The 10,647-nt window shown below is 41.6% G+C and overlaps 1 pseudogene; it reads left to right on the forward strand.

Annotated features, from left to right (window-relative positions):
• Positions 1–4,069: 4,069 nt before the first annotated feature.
• On the forward strand, positions 4,070–9,894 carry LOC123441470 (annotated as a pseudogene).
• Positions 9,895–10,647: the final 753 nt, after the last annotated feature.

Raw genomic sequence — 10,647 nt, forward strand, 5'->3', positions numbered from 1 at the left:
TGTTTTTTTTATATTGAGGCCGCATCTCCATTCTTTAGGGGAAAATAACATTTTTCTTATAATTGTGCACATCTTTTCCATGAAGCATAAATATCTTGTTTCCTAAAAGTATATAATCAGATTCCAAAATCCTGAACGTTTTATTTATTGGATTAATAGTTTAGTAAAATTATTAATTCAAATAATACGAACATTTATTTAAATATATTTAACCCAATTAAAATATATTTAAATAAATATTCATAAAATTTAGAAAAATGTATTTATATAAAGGTTAAATATATTGAAAAGAATAAATGAAAATAAGTTGTCCCAGAAACAAGAATACTAATAAAGATAAAGCTCATACCCAAGGTGACCCATGTCATTTTCAATAAAATATTAATGTTCTAAAACTCAATTGACATTCTTTGAATTATATGAACATTTATTTATATATATGTAGATAATTATTTGTATAATTTTATGCATTTATGTTTTTAATTAAATATTCATGCATCATATAACATTTTTGCACTTTTGAAAATGTTTATAAACTTTAGGAAAGAAAAAACTTATGATTTACGAAAAATCATGTGCGACACTTACAAGTCAAAAATCATATTGTCTAAGGAATATACATATAAGTGATCGCAATACAATAGCCTATTTAGCAAACAAATTTTGGAGGCTCTTATAGTTAATCTCGCATTCCTGAGATCTTCAGGTCGCTGGTTCGAGCCCTTTGGGTACTTTTTTCATTTGATGAGTTAAAAATAATAAATTACAGTGTTAGCAAAGGATATACCCCTCAGTTTCTAAATATAAGCATTTTTAAAGATTTCACTACGGATCATATACGGATGCATATGAACATATTTTAGAATATGAATTCCCTAATTTTGTTCCGTGTGTAGTTCGTAGTGAAATCTCTAGAAAGATTTGTATTTAGTAACGGAGGGAGTAGAATTCATCTACCCCACTTGTGCACGTAATGTCACATTGGCCGGTTTGGTTATGTGCGCACACATGTTACCAGCGGTTTCTAGGTTCGAAGCCTGATGGTCATTATTTTTTTTCAATGCGATTTACGTTATTTCTAACACGTGGGCCTCCTAGCGTTATTTTTGTTGAACAATTATAAGCTGTTTTTTTACATGCCGAGCCCATCATCCGGTTACTGACAGGTGGCAACAGGCCACGCTCAATGTACACCATGACTAGTGGTCGACCGAGTCCATTGGGTCAGATGGGCCAGCAGTGATATTTTATATATACATTTAATTATTTTTTAGCCTTTCTCCTATGATATAAATGTTATTTTTAAATCTCAGGGTGGGCCAAGGCCCATCCTAGCCACCCTCTACCTCCACCATTGATCATAACTTATAGCAGTAAAATGACCATTCACGCCAAGTTCTATGATGTACATATGTAATTGACTCTTTTATTTATCAAAGAAAAAACTCAAACCAACGAAAACCTCTTGATCCATCTAAAGAAGGCAGCATCGAAGATTAATCTGATGACGAGGTGGAGGACGGCAAGTTGGCTGGGGCGTAGATGGGCAGCAGGTAGGAGATGCCGACGATGAGACTCGACTGCGCTCGCCGAAAGGATTGGGTGCGATGAGGGAGAAACTCGGCTCAGGAAACCAAACACGCGCATGGTGTACCGTGTATGTGACTACGTGTGTGGTCCTGATATAACTAATTAGTCTAGCATAAAGCGGACGAAGATCTAATACATGTGGATACAACAAATATGATGCAGAGGGAACAATGCCACACACACTTTCAACTTATATGGTGTAGAGGGAACTAGGTAGTAGCATTGGCCCTCGTTGGTTGGAGGTTGTAGGCGGTTGGTCGGTGGTGTACCATTTTCTGTGTCGAGTGGTGGTCAAGATACATGCGGAGCGTAGTTTAAATATTCGGTGGAACCAATTCACTAGGATTTATGCCCCATGTTTGACATATGTGGTCATGTTTTTGAGTGATGTGTGTTCACTGAAAAAAACTGTTTTCGATGACTACGAAGATTTCTATGAAGATTTCGCTAACTTCAAAATAATGTGTCGGCTCGGTATCTAAAAAGTATTTATAAAAATAGAGTATGCATGCATCTCTACTATTAAAGGGGGATTTGTCGTCGTCGCGATGGTTCGACCTCCTCTTCCCACGCCCACGTAAAGAAAAACGGTAAGAAAGAAAAAAAAAACTTCGTCGACCTCCTCCTCCCACGTCGCACGTCCCTCTCCCAGTCTCCCCCACCTCTCGCCCCAGATCCGTCCTCTCTCTCGATCTCATGAGAAAAATCTCCGCCGCCGCCCGCCGTCGAGGCTGAGGCGGAGCACGCGGCCGCAACAGCCGGGGTAGTGACGGTGGAGGAATGGAGGATCTGCTGATCCCTTCGGCGATGCATCGGGTGCGCCCCCCGATCTCGCGGTTCCCAGTCGGCGCCGTTGGGCTTGGCGAGAGCGGACGCGTCTACGTTGGCGTGAACCTCGATTTCCTCGGCGCCCCTCTCTCCCAGGCGGTCCACGCCGAGCAGTTCCTCATCGCAAACGTCGCTGCCGTCGGGGAGCCCGTGCTCCGCATCATCGCCGTCTCCCACATGCCCTGCGACCACTGCCGCCAGTTCCTACAGGAGATCCGCGGTGCCGCCGGGATCCGCATCCTGGTGACCTCCGACGCCGCCGACGGCTGCGCGGCCGAGTGGCGCACGCTGGCGTCGCTCCTTCCCCGCCCCTTCGGTCCCCACGACCTCCTCCCCAAGGACGCCCCCCTCGTCCTCGAGCCACACGACAGCCGCCTCGACGCTTCTTCTCGGGGACGCAACCATCGACCTCGGACCACACCGCCACCGCCATGGATGCACAGGTCATGCAAGCGACAACAGTAGACACCGCGCGGATAGCCGATGGATGGAATGGGGAGAGGGAGCAATCGAGGATAGTGATGTTGGGGTTCTTAGCGTGGATGTACACATAGCTGTCGCGTGGGATGAAAGAAGAGGAACCGGACGCCGGTAGGGAGTCCGGGCAGCACAGGCATGGTCCTATGGTCACAGGCTCATCGCAGGCCAAGGGGTGGGCGATGCAAGCGGTAATTTCCCAGCCTTTTGTTCTCGTTGCTACTTGTATTTTCCAATTCTATTTATTTCTCCTTGTGCGACAAAAACAGAAGAGGCGGCTTACTATCATAAGTTCAGAACAGACAACTCTAATCTATTACTAATACTGCTACTGATGCCCTCCTATTTGCACTATTCAGAACAGACAAATCAATGGAAGAACAGGCAAAGAGCTTGTTTGCATTCTTTTTACTTGATCTCTTGGATTATTTATTACGTATATAATAACATGCTTTTGTAAGTTATTACCGCTTGCCATGGCTTCTTCTTGTTCAACACTAATTTAAATAGTGCAAATTCCACTGGTTTTATGTATTGTACCGCTACTATGCTAGCTGTTCAAGTAGGATGGATGGGTTATACATATTGGTTCTTTTCACCAGGGAATATGACATTGAAAGGTACGGAGATTAGATAAATTAAACTTTTCATTCAATTCATCATCTGTTTCGAGATAGAATCTACAAACTACAATTCGTAATATATAAGTTAGTGGTTAGATGTACAATTCGAGGAAATTCTGGAGATGATGATATGTGCAGAAGGAGTTTAGTTTACGGCAACTCTGTAGATGATAACGTGAGCAGGAGTTCAGTCTATTTTCAACAGGGCATATGTAGGTGTATGCCCATACTAAGGCCCATAGCTAGTTCGTTCAAGTCTTTGGTCGACGCCGTCCTGCCGCCGCTCTCTGTGCCGACACCCATGCCGCAATGGTTATCATCCCCTCCAGCAACAAGGTTGTCATCCCCTCTCTCTCTATCTTTCTTATTTTATTTTCACATCCTTGTCACAAAGCTGCTCTGTGTTGCTATTGTTGCACCAATGAAGTGACATGTTGTTGTTGGATGAATAAAAGTGAGCTTCTGATTTTTGAATAACATCAACTTGCTTGCAGATTCTTGTATGTGCGGAAGAATGAAAGAATTGACTTTGTGCACTGACGGTTGTATGGATGTCGCTGGCCGTCGCCGATCAAAGAAGGGTGACGCTAGACGATGTGGGGATGCCGCACTCGACCGACAACATGCTCCGGGTCAAGACGGGGGCAACCAAGGATAAGAGTTTGTTCATCGAGGTAGTAATCCTCCGTGTACATTCCTGGCTTCACAAGAACCTGGACTGGTTTGATTTGATAGTTGTGGTAGTGTTGAATTTTTGGATGCAACTTTTGTTTGGCAGTTCTTTACTCAAGTGGATTCGCTGAGATAGAAGTATGAGAGCAAGAAACTAATGATATCATTAGTCTAACGACTAATGTTTAATTTACTATCATCGACCAGCTTCGGAATGTGAGTGCATATTTTTTTAGTGTGTATGGCTTTAATTTTTTGGTTTTGATATCTACCTAGCTTTAAGTGGCTACTGTTCAAGGGAATTTCCATGTTTGTGAGATAATTTTCTATAAAGCAGAACTGTAAGAATAACCCTAGAACCATCTTTACAATCTGATGTTAGTTCATAATAAAGGACTTACTTGTACCCGAGGAGTTCAATAGTTAGCTTTTCATAACTTAGTTAGGAATTGGTGCGTGATTTCTAGGTATAACTCTCGTGGTCGTTGCATTATTCATTGATACACATGTTTGATCAGCATTGCTACATAGAATAGCAGGCCATTGATACGTACAGTTTAATTAGTATTTCACCGGTCAGTCCGTCCACCCGCGAGCCACAAGATCCATCTACCCAGTTGTTGATGTTTGTTTGCCTTCTGCTGCTATTTGTTTGGATTGGGGAAAGCTAGAGAGGCTTGCTTGCTGCTGTGTAAGTTGCGTGAGAGAGCAGAGAGGACTGAGAGATCACAGGGATGCAGTGTACAGATGAGCTTGGGGGAGCGGGTGTAGCAGGGATATGATGTCCACTTGATGGAGAAAACTGAGTGCATGGAATGTTGCTTGCTACTGCTACTACGATTGTTGTGTTGTTTTGTAATATTTCTGATGACCCGCTCCTGTGTGAGACTGAAAATTGGGCTTGGGGGGTTGCAGTTCAGTTACATTGTGGTTCAGTTGTGAGTAAAACGGAGGAAAGAAGCAAAAGAGAAAGGATAAAAAAAATCTCTGGTAGAGAAAAGAGTCATTTCCTTTTTCTACTGTTCACCGCATTAGCAGCAGTTTGGGAATCCATATTGTTAACAGTACACTCCCCTATGCACAGTTTAGTGGCTTGTTCCTACTTATGTGAAAAGATTCATGACTATTTCTATCAAGTAGAGAGCATTCTTTCTGTTGGAACATTAGTATACTTCAGTTCTACTCGAGCATCCATCTTATTTGTGTGGTGTGTTCGTACATAAATTTGATTTTGATGAAAGACAACAGTCTAGAGTTGCTTTAAAAAATTATGATACCATCACCTGCTATGGACCTTCTGTAATGCTGAAATGTACCTTCCTGAATTGTTATTTGTTTAGTTTGGTGATGTAATGCTGAAATGTACCTTCTGTAATCTACAGGCAGCACATCAAGAGAGATCAACTTTCGTATCTTCTTTATTGCCTATTCTATCAGAATATAACCTGTAGCCTTCTGTTCATGATGCTCAATCAATTGTTGGCAATCTCAAGGTATGTACCCCTTTTCAGTTACCATATGTGTGCCGACATTTTGCTTGTTTTGTACTTGATTAAATTCCACTTTTCACCAAATAAGCTCGTACGACGTGGAGCCATTGATCAGGTAGTTAGTTATGAAATTTAGGTGTAGTAGGAGAGAGCCAACTATCTTCTCAATAGGGATTCTATGTGATGTGATGTAGGCTATACAGATTATTTAACAGACAACAAACACCTACGATTTCTTACTTAGAGGTTTATGCTTGGCTTAAGAGAGAAAAGGATAGCCTCCTCCAACCAAACCTCTTAACGGAATACTTTCTCCTGGCCGGTTTAGAGGGCCAGCCAAAAAAAACTCTGGTAACCAAGGCAGAGCGCACCACGTCAATTTAAGCTCCTTAATAATTTTCCACCTTGAACTTCACTCATGTGCGCATGTGCCTACAAGGGTAAATGCAGGACGACCACGCAGGGAAGAGATTTACTTTGTTGGCCTTATATGTTGGTCTACACGATATTTTCTCCTGGCCTGTAAACCGGTCCGGAGACCGGAGGGAGTATAAGGCTATGAGCTAACTTTACTTTGCATTTTATTTTGTTTATTGCCACCATATGTGGCTCCTTTCGCTCCTTGCTTTGTTGAACCTGGGCCTGTATTACATAACTTTTTATTAAGACTGCATTTTTTTTGCAGGTTTTGTTTACGCATTTGCAAGAGAAACTCATTATTTCTGAGGTGAGTCACAATGAGCTTTGGTTGGAGTTTGCTCTTGAGAGTTGAGACAGTAGCTTATATGGACCTTTACGCATTTGCAAGAGAAACTCATTATTTCTGAGGTGAGTCACAATGAGCTTTGGTTGGAGTTTGCTCTTGAGAGTTGAGAAAGTAGCTTATATGGACCTACGTCCTGGCCAGTAGTGGGCTTGTTATGCTTCAGAGCTTAGTGACGATTTTCTCTCACAGAACATTGAAGTTGCCTTGTGTGCAAACTTGGATGGTGTAGGAGAAACTGAAGGAATCACAGTACCAAATTACTCATTGGCGTGCCGAATCTTCAAATAATACAAGTGGTCCTGCGCAGTCACCTCCTCCTGGAAATGCTTAGGTGGCTTCTGTACGACTCCACACTGCTTTGTCCTTTACTCTTTGGGTGGATGGATATTCTAACTTTTCACATTTGCAGAGCCAACCCAGCCTTGACATTGTGCCCCAGCAACCATATTCTCATGTACAATCTCCAATTTCTTCTCCCGTTCGAGCTAGACGGGATTGGGATGTACTGGCAAATGACAACCGACAGGTCATCCCAGCCGAGGCTGCTGCGACAAATACAGAGCATGGTAATGCTGGAAGTGGAAGGGCCTCCCCTCCAAGGAGGTTATTACTGTTCTATTAAGAGCTCAGCATGACAACTTCCCTAGATTTTTATAGCCCTCTCTATCTGTATCATCTGTAATTCATGATCCCCTTTTGCTGACCTATCTATCTTTTATGATCACAATTTGTTAGTTTTGTATTTTTCAGCTACAGAGCATGGCAAAGCTGGTTGTCTTACTGGGTCTGTCTTCTCGTGTTTATGCAGCGACCAAATTACCAAGGATGTTTCAGCACAAGGAACTGAGCGTGATTCTCGTGCTGTACGATTTAGCTTTGAATCCGAGGATCAAAACCCATCATTCACAGACCTTGTTAGGAGTGACGCATCAGAAAACCTGGAGGGAGCTGAAACCCAAGCTTCACAAGAACCTCCTGCGGAGTGGGGTCCTGAAGGCGGACCTAGCTTGGCATCTGGCCCTGACGATGGCAACTTGCCTTACCCTTATCTTCCTACTGTCCTTGAGGAGCATAGCACTTCTTTCTCTGAAGGTGTTAGATAATTTTGATTTATGCAATTTCATTCTCCTTATTTTTTCTGTCCTGATGGTAAAAATTATTTTTCATGAATATGCAGTTGCAGAGGATGATCCACTCCCAGCCATAGATGGGCTAAGAATCACAGGTGAAGCTTTTCGTGGAAAAGAACTTCAAGCAAGTGGGTATTCCATCAACGGGACCACGGGTTGTAATTTTCAGGTGCGGTTTATAGTTGTGGTTCAACATGCTCTGATATTCTATCAAATTCCTTTTTTAGCATGTTATTAGTTCACTGCAATTTAAATGTTTGCAAAAATAATTGTGCATGCAGTGGGTACGCCATTTGGAAGATGGATCGGTGAATTACATAGAAGGTATTATGTTTTCACCTGCTGCAAGGAAGCTGTTGTTGTATTTTACTTTTGTGTACTATGACAAAAGGGAAACAAAAATTACGTTGCCTGGTGTAGGTGCAAAACAACCCACATATTTAGTTACTGCTGATGATGTGGACTCTTTACTAGCCATAGAGGTCCAGCCTCTAGATGACCGGAAAAGAAAGGTAAATCCTCTTGTCTGATATTCATAAGTGGAGAACCAATAGCTTGGTCTGGTTTTGTTCACAGAGCAGATTCTATAGTTTGAGAATCATATACTATATGCCCTCAGTTAGGATTAGTCTGAGTATCCGTTGTTAAATTAGTAAGGCACCCAGACATAGTTGTTTGTTTGGAAACTATGAAAGTATTGACCGTCGTAACTTTCCGTAGGACACTCGTAATATATAACTATATCTGAAGCATTTCTTCATCTCTTTTGTTTTGTAGGGGGAGATTGTGAAGGTTTATGCTAATGAGCAGAGAAAAATTACATGTGGTGAGTTTGTTGAGAAGATATTTGTATCTTTGGTAGATGGCAAAAACTTTTGCATGCCTGTTATGTTGTAGTTGATGAAGTAAATGAGCTTAGTGCCCCCCTAAGAATTCCTAAAATAATGTTGGTTCTGTGTTGGTTCTTCTTAAGTAGAACAAGCCAACAACAGAAAATATTAGAAGAACCATATTGCTGAGTACAGAATCATTATCCGTGCAGATCCAGAAATGAAGGAGCTCATCAAGAAAATTCTTTTCGTTGGGCATGTGTCGTATGAAGTTCTACTACTTGTATGCCTTCGTTTCTCTCTTACAGGTTTGCCAAAACTCGCTACACCTTTTTTTATGTCATGTAACCATCGAAAAACTTGAGTCTGTAGATTAGATTTATAGATATGTGGGAACCTGCGGTATTGGCCATAAAGAGGGAAGGCTATAGCATCAAGTGTAATGGACAGCGTGGTGTTGTTATCACAGAGAAGTTCCAGCAAGTTACAGCCGTATGTTTTCAAAAAACCATTTCCCTTAAAATTACTCTCTAGCCTCTGGTTATACTGTGCTACAGCTGCAAGATAACCAAGTATTTGCATTGTCTGCATGGAATTTAAATCATCATACTATTCCACAGAAAGTACTTTGGTAAGATTCCATGTGTTTAGTAGGTTTCCTGAATGTAACAAGAGTGACTGGTCAGATTAGGAGGTCAGGCCACACTAAACCGAAAACTTCCTTGTGTGTGGCTGGGGATAATAATTATTTCCTAGCTTTCCTTATACATGCATGTGGTTGTGGATTCTCGAATGATTAACTTAAGTTTAGAATGTGTTGCCTTTTCAGTATACAGATCTGAGAAGCATTTTCAGTATATAGATCTGAGAAGTAATGTTGTACTGCATTTATTTGCAGATCAATATCCCTTATGGCCATCCTACCGAGTTTTCGATACAGTCTGCTGACGGTGCCGAGTACAATCTCAAGCCTGGAGATAACTCCTCGTGAGTTTGAGTTTTGATACCAAGTCAACACTCTCTTATATGTTATACGCGTGTGTTAATGGTCAAGTGATGAGAGAGACACTCTGCAGGTCACGGGATAGCATTGTGCTGATACTGCGACTCTTCGGAATGAAGGTGCGTGCCATTTTTCGTGTCATGAACGGTGCTTTGATTTGTGTGTGCGTGTGGTACGTCGAGTCGATGCACTTGGGAGTTAATGTGACATGTTTTTGGTGTGTGCATGCTGTTGAGAAGAGCAAAGGAAGGAAGAAAGGCATCTTCTTCAAGTAGAGTGGAGTCGATGAGAGTGTTGTTTGCTTGCTTGTAGCTGGGTATTTATTCATTTGGCCATGGTCGTACTGCGATTATTATTGGTTGTAGACAGGAAAATCAAGGAGGATTAGGTGGTAAGTAGGTAGCTAACTAGCAATTTCTGGCTTCTCATTCATGTGATGTATTATATTTATTGTTACGGACTTACAGTTTATATTGTATCTATCATGTCTCTGTTTGTTACGCTTCCATGTGTATAATGGAAGTAAGAAATATGCATATGGATGAATTACTCAATTTTGTGTTGTTGTCTGGGTTTTGTATAACCAATGCAGTATAGATAGAACTCAAAGCAAAGATTCTAAGAAAAGCAAATTTTTATTTTTATTTCTTTGAATCACGAAATAGCTAAGGATCGAACTAAGATAGATAGTAATGGTAAAGGTGATGGTGATACGATATCGGGGCACCTCCACCAAGCTTGGAACAAGCTAAGGGTGGTGCCCATACCCATGTACTTAGGTGTCCCTCTTGGTTGATGGTGGTGATGATGCAGCGTCATTCTTCTTCTTCAGTTTATGTTTGAGGATAATTTTTTTCTCTCTCAAGTCATCGTTTTCTTGCTCAAGCTTCAATATCTTTTTGCATAGTGCTTCCTTGCTTTCCTGCAAAAAAGGGACGGTATAAATTGGATCTTGGATTTGTTTACTCCATTTGGGAGGCTTTGACTTCTTGAATTTTATGCGCATATCTTCAGGTTGAGGCAGTGGAACTTCATTTTCATCTGAACCGACATATTTTGTTTCCTCCCAGTCAATATCCTCCTCATCTATGGACCATAGGTAGGGATAGATGTTCCCAAAGATCTTTGGATCTGCAATATAGTGGGACACATAGCTCTCTCCATCTGAATCATGTGTCGACATATTTTCAGATCTGCCAAAAAATAGCACGAAACAAGAAGAGGGGAGAAACTCACGA

The sequence above is a fragment of the Hordeum vulgare genome, chromosome 3H (assembly GCF_904849725.1).
Source record: "Hordeum vulgare subsp. vulgare chromosome 3H, MorexV3_pseudomolecules_assembly, whole genome shotgun sequence".
Classification (NCBI taxonomy): Eukaryota; Viridiplantae; Streptophyta; class Magnoliopsida; order Poales; family Poaceae; genus Hordeum; species Hordeum vulgare.